Source organism: Pseudophryne corroboree, chromosome 2 (assembly GCF_028390025.1).
Source record: "Pseudophryne corroboree isolate aPseCor3 chromosome 2, aPseCor3.hap2, whole genome shotgun sequence".
NCBI lineage: Eukaryota > Metazoa > Chordata > Amphibia > Anura > Myobatrachidae > Pseudophryne > Pseudophryne corroboree.
The window spans coordinates 983,941,581-983,955,985 of NC_086445.1; the positions used below are offsets into that span (position 1 = coordinate 983,941,581).

Below are 14,405 nucleotides of genomic sequence, written 5' to 3' on the forward strand. Positions count from 1 at the left end.
CTGTGGGCACTCTGTGTATAAGCGGCTCTGCTATCTGTGGCCATTGTGTATAAGTGGCACTGCTACCTGTGGGCACTATGTGTATACGCGGCTCTGGTACCAGTGGCCATTGTGTGTATAAGTGACACTGCTACCTGTGGCCATTGTGTGTATAAGCGCCACTGCTACCTGTGGCCATTGTGTGTATAAGTGGTGCTGTTACCTGTGGCTATTGTGTGTATAAGTGACACTGCTACCAGTGGCCATTGTGTGTATAAGCGGTGCTGCTAAAAGTGGCCATTGTGTGTATAATTGGTGCTGTATAAGCCGCTCAGCTACCTGTGGCCACTGTGTGTCTAAGCACCTCTGTTACCTATGGGAATTGTGTGTAGAAGTGGCACTACTACCGGGGGCCATTGTGTGTATAAGCACCACTGCTACCTGTGGACATTGTGTGTATAAACTGCTTTGCTACCTGTGGGCACGTTGTGTATAAACGTCTCTGCTACCTGTGGGCACTGTGTGTATAAGCGGCTCTGCTACCTGTGGGCACTGTGTGTATAAGCGGCTCTGCTCTCTGTGGGTATTGTGTGTATAAGCTGCCCTGCTACCTCTGGCCACTGTGTGGATATGTGGCTCTGATACCTGTGGCCACTGTGTGTATAAGCTGCGCTGCTACCTGTGGGCACTGTGTGTATAAGCTCCTCTGCTACCTGTGGGTATTGTGTGTATAAGCGGCTCTGCTACCTGTGGCTATTGTGTGTATAAGCGGCTCTGCTACCTGTGGGTATTGTGTGTATAAGCTGCCCTGCTACCTCTGGCCACTGTGTGGATACATGGCTCCGTTGCCTGTGGCCATTGTGTGTATAAGCGGCGCTGCATACACTAGCAGTATATACTACACTATGTTATTAATTGTGCCCTGCGGCCACTCTCCATGCCCTCACAAAGGGCCCTCACAATCGCACGCCCTTCCCCCTTGCAATATTTACCCACTAGCATAAACTTTTTTGCAGGTAATACTCCATATAATAACAATTATAGCACAACTGAAGCCCGTGCAGGGGTTAACGGGTCGTAACCTCTTGCAACGGTATTTTCTGTCTAACACCTTGCCTCTCTTTATCCTCTCCCTACCACCCTGACTCTCCCTATCCTTTACCGATTGCACACCTCTCTATTTTTTCTCAACCGGACACCATTTCTGTATGCCCTCTATACTGCCCTGCGTTTCTGGATCTGTTATCTACCGGCCTGCGTATGTTCAAAGGCGTGCAGGGGTTAACGGGGCGTAGCCCCTAAAGACGGTGTGAAGAGCGCCCGTAGGGCGCGATGAATCACCTAGTATATATATATATATATATATATATATATATATATATATATAGTAGTAGTTCCAGTTTCCTGGGGGGCACTCTTCTTTGCACATCATCCAACGAAATTTCTTAATTCACAATAGGCTTCGTTGGATGATGTGCAAAGGAGAGTGCCCCCCAGGAAACTGGAACTACTACTATATGTGTTGATCTACAGAGATTGTGTGGATTCTACTGGGTGCACCCCAAAGTTGATTATATATGGACGTGAGTGCAGGACTTCCATGGATATATATATATATATATATATATAAATTAACAGTTTATTATATAGCACAGCAGATTCAATTGCCCTTTAATATAATGCAATTATGTATCTGCGGGGGCCCCAGAGATATCACTGTACCAGACCCCAAGATTTCTGTTTCCGGCCCTAGCCGCAGCCACGGGGTGTCTCTGTAGGCTGAGAATGGCCTGCATCATTAGCACAGAGGAACAGACGCTGTAGCGGGAAAATGTCGGAGCCGCATCTGTGTGCACCTCTTTTTGTTTGCATTACAGTACATACACATGAATTCTGCTTGAGTTCAGTTACATGAATGTCACCTTACTTAGGGGGAGATGTACTAAGCCTTGGAGAGAGATAAAGTACCATTCAATCAGCTCCTAACTGGTATTTTTCAAACACAAACAGGGCCAGATGTACTAAGTCTTGAAAAGTGATAAATTTCAGAGTGATAAAGTACCAACCAACCAGCTCCTAACTGTCATTTCTCAAACCCAGCCTGTAACATGGCAATTTGGAGCTGCTTGGCTCGTATTTTATCTCTCTCCACTTTTTCTCTTTCCAAGGCTTAGTGCATATGCCCCATGGCAGCACTTCTGGCAGAAATCACAGCTTCCATATACTTTTTGTGGCTGGCTACAGTAGGTGTCTTTCTATTCTTGCTTCAGGATTTCCCGATCTGATCCACTACTACTGCAATTCCTTTACCCACTATACACCCGCAACACCCGCTGTCACATATAATATAATATTACCCCATCTGCTCCATTCTCTTGTGCCACTAAATCACAACCCAAACTCCAATATATATCATTATTGACAGACTTTCCATGTAGACATTAGAGATGAGCGCCTGAAATTTTTCGGGTTTTGTGTTTTGGTTTTGGGTTCGGTTCCGCGGCCGTGTTTTGGGTTCGACCGCGTTTTGGCAAAACCTCACCGAATTTTTTTTGTCGGATTCGGGTGTGTTTTGGATTCGGGTGTTTTTTTCAAAAAACCCTAAAAAACAGCTTAAATCATAGAATTTGGGGGTAATTTTGATCCCAAAGTATTATTAACCTCAAAAAACATAATTTACACTCATTTTCAGCCTATTCTGAACACATCACACCTCACAATATTATTTTTAGTCCTAAAATTTGCACCGAGGTCGCTGTGTGAGTAAGATAAGCGACCCTAGTGGCCGACACAAACACCGGGCCCATCTAGGAGTGGCACTGCAGTGTCACGCAGGATGTCCCTTCCAAAAAACCCTCCCCAAACAGCACATGACGCAAAGAAAAAAAGAGGCGCAATGAGGTAGCTGACTGTGTGAGAAAGATAAGCGACCCTAGTGGCCGACACAAACACCGGGCCCATCTAGGAGTGGCACTGCAGTGTCACGCAGGATGTCCCTTCCAAAAAACCCTCCCCAATCAGCACATGATGCAAAGAAAAAGAAAAGAAAAAAGAGGTGCAAGATGGAATTATCCTTGGGCCCTCCCACCCACCCTTATGTTGTATAAACAAAACAGGACATGCACACTTTAACCAACCCATCATTTCAGTGACAGGGTCTGCCACACGACTGTGACTGATATGACGGGTTGGTTTGGACCCCCCCCAAAAAAGAAGCAATTAATCTCTCCTTGCACAAACTGGCTCTACAGAGGCAAGATGTCCACCTCATCTTCACCCTCCGATATATCACCGTGTACATCCCCCTCCTCACAGATTATCAATTCGTCCCCACTGGAATCCACCATCTCAGCTCCCTGTGTACTTTGTGGAGGCAATTGCTGCTGGTCAATGTCTCCGCGGAGGAATTGATTATAATTCATTTTAATGAACATCATCTTCTCCACATTTTCTGGATGTAACCTCGTACGCCGATTGCTGACAAGGTGAGCGGCGGCACTAAACACTCTTTCGGAGTACACACTTGTGGGAGGGCAACTTAGGTAGAATAAAGCCAGTTTGTGCAAGGGCCTCCAAATTGCCTCTTTTTCCTGCCAGTATAAGTACGGACTGTGTGACGTGCCTACTTGGATGCGGTCACTCATATAATCCTCCACCATTCTATCAATGTTGAGAGAATCATATGCAGTGACAGTAGACGACATGTCCGTAATCGTTGTCAGGTCCTTCAGTCCGGACCAGATGTCAGCATCAGCAGTCGCTCCAGACTGCCCTGCATCACCGCCAGCGGGTGGGCTCGGAATTCTGAGCCTTTTCCTCGCACCCCCAGTTGCGGGAGAATGTGAAGGAGGAGATGTTGACAGGTCGCGTTCCGCTTGACTTGACAATTTTGTCACCAGCAGGTCTTTCAACCCCAGCAGACCTGTGTCTGCCGGAAAGAGAGATCCAAGGTAGGCTTTAAATCTAGGATCGAGCACGGTGGCCAAAATGTAGTGCTCTGATTTCAACAGATTGACCACCCGTGAATCCTTGTTAAGCGAATTAAGGGCTGCATCCACAAGTCCCACATGCCTAGCGGAATCGCTCCTTGTTAGCTCCTTCTTCAATGCCTCCAGCTTCTTCTGCAAAAGCCTGATGAGGGGAATGACCTGACTCAGGCTGGCAGTGTCTGAACTGACTTCACGTGTGGCAAGTTCAAAGGGCATCAGAACCTTGCACAACGTTGAAATCATTCTCCACTGCACTTGAGACAGGTGCATTCCATCTCCTATATCGTGCTCAATTGTATAGGCTTGAATGGCCTTTTGCTGCTCCTCCAACCTCTGAAGCATATAGAGGGTTGAATTCCACCTCGTTACCACTTCTTGCTTCAGATGATGGCAGGGCAGGTTCAGTAGTTTTTGGTGGTGCTCCAGTCTTCTGTACGTGGTGCCTGTACGCCGAAAGTGTCCCGCAATTTTTCTGGCCACCGACAGCATCTCTTGCACGCCCCTGTCGTTTTTTAAAAAATTCTGCACCACCAAATTCAAGGTATGTGCAAAACATGGGACGTGCTGGAATTTGCCCATATTTAATGCACACACAATATTGCTGGCGTTGTCCGATGCCACAAATCCACAGGAGAGTCCAATTGGGGTAAGCCATTCCGCGATGATCTTCCTCAGTTGCCGTAAGAGGTTTTCAGCTGTGTGCGTATTCTGGAAAGCGGTGATACAAAGCGTAGCCTGCCTAGGAAAGAGTTGGCGTTTGCGAGATGCTGCTACTGGTGCCGCCGCTGCTGTTCTTGCGGCGGGAGTCCATACATCTACCCAGTGGGCTGTCACAGTCATATAGTCCTGACCCTGCCCTGCTCCACTTGTCCACATGTCCGTGGTTAAGTGGACATTGGGTACAACTGCATTTTTTAGGACACTGGTGAGTCTTTTTCTGACGTCCGTGTACATTCTCGGTATCGCCTGCCTAGAGAAGTGGAACCTAGATGGTATTTGGTAACGGGGGCACACTGCCTCAATAAATTGTCTAGTTCCCTGTGAACTAACGGCGGATACCGGACGCACGTCTAACACCAACATAGTTGTCAAGGACTCAGTTATCCGCTTTGCAGTAGGATGACTGCTGTGATATTTCATCTTCCTCGCAAAGGACTGTTGAACAGTCAATTGCTTACTGGAAGTAGTACAAGTGGGCTTACGACTTCCCCTCTGGGATGACCATCGACTCCCAGCGGCAACAACAGCAGCGCCAGCAGCAGTAGGCGTTACACGCAAGGATGCATCGGAGGAATCACAGGCAGGAGAGGACTCGTCAGACTTGCCAGTGACATGGCCTGCAGGACTATTGGCATTCCTGGGGAAGGAGGAAATTGACACTGAGGGAGTTGGTGGGGTGGTTTGCGTGAGCTTGGTTACAAGAGGAAGGGATTTACTGGTCAGTGGACTGCTTCCGCTGTCACCCAAAGTTTTTGAACTTGTCACTGACTTATTATGAATGCGCTGCAGGTGACGTATAAGGGAGGATGTTCCGAGGTGGTTAACGTCCTTACCCCTACTTATTACAGCTTGACAAAGGGAACACACGGCTTGACACCTGTTGTCCGCATTTCTGGTGAAATACCTCCACACCGAAGAGCTGATTTTTTTGGTATTTTCACCTGGCATGTCAACGGCCATATTCCTCCCACGGACAACAGGTGTCTCCCCGGGTGCCTGACTTAAACAAACCACCTCACCATCAGAATCCTCCTGGTCAATTTCCTCCCCAGCGCCAGCAACACCCATATCCTCCTCATCCTGGTGTACTTCAACACTGACATCTTCAATCTGACTATCAGGAACTGGACTGCGGGTGCTCCTTCCAGCACTTGCAGGGGGCATGCAAATAGTGGAAGGCGCATGCTCTTCACGTCCAGTGTTGGGAAGGTCAGGCATCGCAAACGACACAATTGGACTCTCCTTGTGGATTTGGGATTTCAAAGAACGCACAGTTCTTTGCGGTGCTTTTGCCAGCTTGAGTCTTTTCAGTTTTCTAGCGAGAGGCTGAGTGCTTCCATCCTGATGTGAAGCTGAACCACTAGCCATGAACATAGGCCAGGGCCTCAGCCGTTCCTTGCCACTCCGTGTGGTAAATGGCATATTGGCAAGTTTACGCTTCTCCTCCGACAATTTTATTTTAGGTTTTGGAGTCCTTTTTTTTCTGATATTTGGTGTTTTGGATTTGACATGCTCTGTACTATGACATTGGGCATCGGCCTTGGCAGACGACGTTGCTGGCATTTCATCGTCTCGGCCATGACTAGTGGCAGCAGCTTCAGCACGAGGTGGAAGTGGATCTTGATCTTTCCCTAATTTTGGAACCTCAACTTTTTTGTTCTCCATATTTTATAGGCAGAACTAAAAGGCACCTCAGGTAAACAATGGAGATGGATGGATTGGATACTAGTATACAATTATGGACGGACTGCCACGGTTAGGTGGTATAAAAAAACCACGGTTAGGTGGTATATATTATAATAATAATACAATTATGGATGGACGGACTGCCTGCCGACTGCCGACACAGAGGTAGCCACAGCCGTGAACTACCGCACTGTACACTGGTTGATAAAGAGATAGTAGTATACTCGTAACAACTAGTATGACACTATGACGACGGTATAAAGAAAGAAAAAAAAATACCACAGTTAGGTGGTATATATTATAATAATAATACAATTATGGATGGACGGACTGCCTGCCGAGTGCCGACACAGAGGTAGCCACAGCCGTGAACTACCGCACTGTACACTGGTTGATAAAGAGATAGTAGTATACTCGTAACAACTAGTATGACACTATGACGACGGTATAAAGAAAGAAAAAAAAATACCACGGTTAGGTGGTATATATTATAATAATAATACAATTATGGATGGACGGACTGCCTGCCGACTGCCGACACAGAGGTAGCCACAGCCGTGAACTACCGCACTGTACACTGGTTGATAAAGAGATAGTAGTATACTCGTAACAACTAGTATGACACTATGACGACGGTATAAAGAAAGAAAAAAAAATACCACAGTTAGGTGGTATATATTATAATAATAATACAATTATGGATGGACGGACTGCCTGCCGACTGCCGACACAGAGGTAGCCACAGCCGTGAACTACCGCACTGTACACTGGTTGATAAAGAGATAGTAGTATACTCGTAACAACTAGTATGACACTATGACGACGGTATAAAGAATGAAAAAAAAACCACGGTTAGGTGGTATATATTATAATAATAATACAATTATGGATGGACGGACTGCCTGCCGACTGCCGACACAGAGGTAGCCACAGCCGTGAACTACCGCACTGTACACTGGTTGATAAAGAGATAGTAGTATACTCGTAACAACTAGTATGACACTATGACGACGGTATAAAGAAAGAAAAAAAAATACCACAGTTAGGTGGTATATATTATAATAATAATACAATTATGGATGGACGGACTGCCTGCCGACTGCCGACACAGAGGTAGCCACAGCCGTGAACTACCGCACTGTACACTGGTTGATAAAGAGATAGTAGTATACTCGTAACAACTAGTATGACACTATGACGACGGTATAAAGAATGAAAAAAAAAACCACGGTTAGGTGGTATATATTATAATAATAATACAATTATGGATGGACGGACTGCCTGCCGACACAGAGGTAGCCACAGCCGTGAACTACCGCACTGTACACTGGTTGATAAAGAGATAGTAGTATACTCGTAACAACTAGTATGACACTATGACGACGGTATAAAGAATGAAAAAAAAACCACGGTTAGGTGGTATATATTATAATAATAATACAATTATGGATGGACGGACTGCCTGCCGACTGCCGACACAGAGGTAGCCACAGCCGTGAACTACCGCACTGTACACTGGTTGATAAAGAGATAGTAGTATACTCGTAACAACTAGTATGACACTATGACGGTATAAAGAATGAAAAAAAAACCACGGTTAGGTGGTATATATTATAATAATAATACAATTATGGATGGACGGACTGCCTGCCGACTGCCGACACAGAGGTAGCCACAGCCGTGAACTACCGCACTGTACACTGGTTGATAAAGAGATAGTAGTATACTCGTAACAACTAGTATGACACTATGACGACGGTATAAAGAAAGAAAAAAAAATACCACGGTTAGGTGGTATATATTGTAATACAATTATGGATGGACGGACTGCCTGCCGAGTTCCGACTGCCGACACAGAGGTAGCCACAGCCGTGAACTACCGCACTGTACTGTGTCTGCTGCTAATATAGACTGGTTGATAAAGAGATAGTATACAATACATACAACAATATACTACTATACTGGTGGTCAGGCACTGGTCACCACTAGTCACACTGGCAGTGGCACTCCTGCAGCAAAAGTGTGCACTGTTTAATTTTAAATTAATATAATATTATGTACTCCTGGGGGCTCCTGCTATAACAACCTGCAGTGCTCCCCAGTCTCCCCCACAATTATTATAAGCTTTGCCTTTTATACATTGATGTGCAGCACACTGGGCTGAGCTGAGTGCACACAGACTGAGTCACACTGTGTGACTGGCTGCTGCTGTGTATCGTTTTTTTTCAGGCAGAGAACGGATATAGCAGAGAACGGATATATTATATTAAAATAAATAAAAGTTAACTAACAACAACTGCACTGGTCACTGTGGTAAACTCTGTCTGACTCTGCACAATCTCTCTCTCTCTTCTAATCTAATTTCTAATGGAGAGGACGCCAGCCACGTCCTCTCCCTATCAATCTCAATGCACGTGTGAAAATGGCGGCGACGCGCGGCTCCTTATATAGAATCCGAGTCTCGCGAGAATCCGACAGCGTCATGATGACGTTCGGGCGCGCTCGGGTTAACCGAGCAAGGCGGGAGGATCCGAGTCTGCTCGGACCCGTAAAAAAAACATGAAGTTCGTGCGGGTTCGGTTTCAGAGAAACCGAACCCGCTCATCTCTAGTAGACATCCCCCTTTTTATCTACGTGTCTTCATCACACTTTGCCCATTGGAAAAAAGGATGCATCAGGAACGTCTTATCCCATATAAGACGTTCCTGATGCATCCTTTTTTCCAATGTTATCAATATTATTATTTTTTTAGTTAGAGTATTAATATCTTTTAGTATTTTCATGCATCATAGAATTGTTCCTCTCCATCCATCTATCCATTATGACCTGAACCATATTGGCTTGAGACAGAGATACTAGAGCAACACCGATTACACCCAACCACTGCCAAACAGTGGCAGAAGTACTGGTGGTGCAGCAGGTGCACTGGACCTCTTTGGCACTACTAGTTCATCTTCCTGACCCATGTAGAGAGTTCTGTGTCACAGTATGGAACTGTGATTGACAGAACCCACTGCACTACGTCCAGTGGCCAGTGCTATAGCTGTCACCATTGCGGGGAAGGGGGCCCACACCGCACACACTGCACCCATTTCTTCTATACTTACCTTTCCGGCATCCATCGGCGACTGTGTGTGGGCCCCCTCCTCTCCTGTAGCCGTCACCGGCGCTGCTAGCGCATTGAGCGCTAGAGACTCTGGGACAGTGCCAGAGTCTACTGCGCATGCGTAGGACTACGGAAAAATGGCGCAGCGGGCATTTTTCTGAGTCCTGCGCATGCGCTGTAGACTCTGGCACTGTGCCAGAGTTTCAGCGCTGACAGCGGCGGACAGCGGCAGTGACGGCTACAGGTGAGGAGGGGGCCCACACACGGAGTCTGCACACGGGTCCCCTCCTCTCTAGAAACGCCGCTGGGGTGGGGGGGTAGGTTAGGGTTAGGTTTTGCACCTGGGCCGACCACTCACTAGTTCCACCACTGCTGACAACCATATAAATCCCCAGCAACAAGTGTTATGTGTAAAGGACGAGCTAGTCTAGACTTTTGACTGGTGAATTTTGTTTGAACTCACATAAGTTTTGATGAATGCAGCCTGTTAGCGTTAGCATTTAATGTTTTATGCCAAATTCTAGATACCTCTTGTCTACAACTCTCACAATCACTTAGTAAAGGAATGTCCCAGGTGATCCTGGCAGCTCGCAGCGAGTAATAAATATGTTTTCTATCAGTGCTCTCCATGGATATCAGAGGTAACAGGCATCTAATGTCTAAACATTTGTGTTATTCCTGTCCTCAGATTTGTTAATAAAATGTGATTTAATGTCTTGGGTTAACATTTGTCCATTGCAAAGTAAAGTTAATTTACAGCATTGAACACATTGAACATATTATTAATAGTACTTCCCAGTTACATTCTTAGTATTATTATTATTGAACATGAGTTAAGGCTCTCCAACCAACTGTCCCGTTTCCAGCGGGACAGTCCCATTATTTGGACACTGTCCCGCTGACCCATCCGCGGGACACAGTGTCCTGAAGGGAAGGTTGGAAGAGTCTTTGATCCCCTGTTGCTTTGCTCTGCGAGAGATCCCTGAATAGATGCTGTGCGCACATGCACAGCATCTTCACAGTGCAGGGAGGTGAGCCTGGGGCTGTCCAGCTGCTCAGGGAGAGATGGGCACGCCCCTTAAATGCTAATAACAGGGTTGTGCTGCAAGGCCACACCCATGCACCCAAGGCCATGCCCCCTCCCACCCAAAGCCATGCCCCTTTGCCAATAAAATATGTCCATCACATCCGATAAGAGAAGTCATTGGGGACAAAAGAAACAGTGGTGGAAATTTATCAAACCTTCTAAAGAGTGGAGAAGTGGACATGTACAGAAGTTGCCCGTAGAAACCAATGAGCTTCTACCTATCATTTTATAGAATGTACTTGATAAATGCAACCTCAAAGGGGATTGGTTGCTATGACCTCCTTACCTACTGGTCCACTTCTCCACTCCATAGAAGGTTTGATACATATCCCCTTGATAAATTCTGCAAACTCAAGAAGAGTTGGACATAAATCATCTGTATACGCTACCACATTGCATCCAGTTACAGCCCACCTTCAGTTGTTAGTGTAGATGCAATTGAAATCTCTGATTCCCCCGCACTTGTGTGTGCTCAGGAAAAGCGCATACGCGGTGTGAAGGCACGCAAGATAAACCCCAGCAAAACCCTGCATCAGGTCCATTATGTATAGCGTGTGGTGAGATGTGTGGCTCTTCCTGGATTCAAGCTGTTATTGCTCCATGATATGAATGATTTCCTAAAGAGCAGGTCAATCTGACAATTGTTAAATCCTTTTCAACGCTCTAAATTTTAATTACCTCCCAAATCACATAGCAGGGCCCAGCAATACAAGGATTGCCTGCACTCAGTATCTGCTCGCACTGATAATTACATTTATTAGAAGAGAATATTAATTGTCTGATTGTCCAATCTGATAACAGGCAACTAGTATGGAACTCCTGAAGTGGGTGTTCCTTTTTACATACATTTTCTCCAATAAGTGTCAGCAGTTTCCAAACACAGGTAATTAGAGACATTCATTTGACATAGTCTATATTGCTTCTTTGATTTTCAGATTTACCAACTGCCCAGCAAAATGTTCTATTCCCTGAGCTGCCAAACCCTGCATCAAGTGGAGACTAACACCATAGGTGAGTAAGAAGTTAAGTGATTCTAGTTGCGGCAGTGGGAGTCTGTTGTAAAAGGTGTGCAGAGGGGCCGAGTCAATTTGTCTCCCCGACGACCACTAGATGGTGCCCAATGGAGTAATTGAATTGTTGCTCCGTTCAGGCATGCATGCAGCCAGGGAGACACATTTCAACTCGCATCATCCTGAGGTGCGATTCGAAATATTCGTAAAAGCCGTAGTTCGGGCGCTTAAATGGGAGTTGGGGGCCCAAAACTGTACTTTGCTAAACCCGGTACTAATGGGCGCACATACATGCCATGTGCACCCAATGGGGATAACAACTGAATAACCCCGGTGGGCACCCACAAAACAATTGAATCGCCCCCCAAGTCTCACATTTGTGAGCCCCCCCCCCCTTATTTAAGACATACGATTTTCAGTCAATATGATGCATTTTTTTACAATTTAAAACACTATGGGAAAGATGCATCAAGCCTTGGAGTGAGATAAAGTGGAGAGAGATAAAGCACCAACCAATCAGCTCCTGTCATGTTACAGGCTGTGTTTTTAAAATGATAGTTAAGAGCTGACTGGTTGGTGCTTACGCTCTCTCCACTTTATCTCTCACCAAGGTTCGATACATTTCCCGCTCAGTCTGTTCCTTGTTTGTTGCTTTGTGTCCCTTGCCTTGTATTGTACAGCTGTATTTCCTGCTAGATCATTTTATTATATTGTACAGAAGATGTATGTGAGCGTATGTACGTGATGCAATTTTATATTTACCTTGTTTTGCTGGTTTCCTCTCAAACGATCCCTGGCCATTATAAAGCCATAGCTCAGACAGATACACACAGTCTAATGAAGATTGTTCTCTTCTTAGAAGTACAATATCTGCAGAAGAATAATTGGCAAACTGGTCAAAGTCAACAAAATGAATCCTCCATCATGTTTGCCATGGTGGAAGATTGATAACTTTCCGTCGGAATATTATGACATTATGCATACTGTACGTTGGTGATAGCTACAAGAACGTCAATAGTCCTAACCTGGAAGTTAAATATTTGCTGAATGATATCATCCATAAATATGAGAAAATATGAGAAAACCATTTAACCTGTAAACCAGAATCATCCATCTACTGTATGTGGAGATTTGTGTCATCAATCTTCTCGGTTTAGTCATCCTCATTGAATAAACTACTTAAGGACTATTAAATTTAAAGTACTGTACAAGTAAAGGAGTGGAGAAATGCTTTACCTCTGACTAACCTACAGTACAACCCATTGTTCTCAAGCATAAATGATAAAAATTGTATGAGCAATGGGCCCGATCCAGGGGATAGAGTATACATCTGCACCTTGGTGAGATGTGTGGCTCCTTGGGATAAGCTACTCCAAAAGTCCACCTGTTGGTTGTTTGATATGGGGCCTAATTCAGATCTGATTGCAGCAGCAAATTTGTTAGCAGTTGGGCAAAATCATGTGCAATGCAGGGGCGGGGGCAGATATGTACAGAGAGAGTTAGATTCGGGTGGGGTGTGTTCAAACCAGAGGCGTAACTCTGGGAGGCAATGGAGTCATCTGCCGCCGGGCTCCTGCTCTAAAGGGGGCACCTCAACTCCCATTCTCACCAATGAATTAAGTTAATTAATAGCTACCGCTATCTCTTCAGTGGTCGACTTCCTCACTGGTCCCTGCACCTTACAAATCACACCGTTTTTATTATATTGTACACATTTTACAAGTGTCATAACCAGGATTAGAAACCACAACCTATTACACCGGAAGCAGACACCTTACTGATGAAGCTATTTGCTCCTTTATAGGAAATATGAGAATTCTAACTATATGAAGTTACTTCTCTGACAATTACAAGTAACTTTACATAGTTAGAATTCTTATGCTTCCTATACAGGAGTAAATAGCTCCTGGGTACTAAAACCGGGTATGACTGCTAAGAAATGTGTGATTTAAAATAAACACACATGATATATATATATATATTGTTAAAGTCGAAAAATATTGCAGTACACACATTACGTACAAACTACACACAGATGGCCTCCGCGTGTGTACTTGTTCTGCCGTGCGTGCACATATCCGCAATTTGCGTATGGTCGCTCCCACGGTCCTGCGCATTAGCGAGTGGTATGGGTATTTACGGTAGAGTTTGTGAACGCATGGAAAGCTATCAAAACACATTACATATTTAATCCAAATAGTGCACAATGTACACATAGCCTCCCTGCACCGCATCAGAAAGTAACAGCAGTTTAAATGGTAACAGAACGAAAGGATTCACCTTTACAGGATAGGAGGGGACAGAACAAGGTTATAAGGTGGTGTTTGGTATCCAGCTGTAGGGAAAAGAAAGATTGCATGTTCCTGCGGATAGTTATGTGCAGGAGCAGAATATAGATATAAACTGTATTTACTGTACATTATGTATGCGGCAGAAATCCAGAGGAGACCACCCACAAGAGCAGTTGGAACAGACATCGCCCACCTATTCAAACTGACCTATGACCTCTCCTGTACTGTAAATGACCATCCCTGTGTCCAATGGACAAAGAGATTACAGTATCCATTGTGTTAAGTTTTGGATGAATTGTATAAAGAGAGCCTGCTGCAGGCCTGGTCAGACACAAGACTCACAAAGTTATTTATTAGAGGACCGAGGACCGGACCGGGAAGCGCAGGCGAAACCAAAAGTATGTACCATTGACTGTAGCCATTATTCTGTTGTATTGTATCGTATTGTTTATATTGTAACCCCCTTTCTGTAATAATACGCTGTGGTGTCGGAACCCAGCATTTTAAATAGCAAACCAGTGTCGTGTTTTTCCTTTC

General features: G+C 45.2%; 1 long non-coding RNA gene across 2 annotated transcripts in view; it reads right to left on the minus strand.

Moving 5' to 3' along the window:
• The window catches only part of LOC135050173 (uncharacterized), a 386,553-nt gene that overhangs the window by 282,179 nt on the left and 89,969 nt on the right, over positions 1 to 14,405 (minus strand). For both annotated transcript variants that reach the window (XR_010241562.1, XR_010241563.1), the window contains exon 5: positions 12,340 to 12,447. This is a non-coding gene — a long non-coding RNA (uncharacterized LOC135050173). The remainder of the gene's footprint in view (positions 1 to 12,339; positions 12,448 to 14,405) is intronic.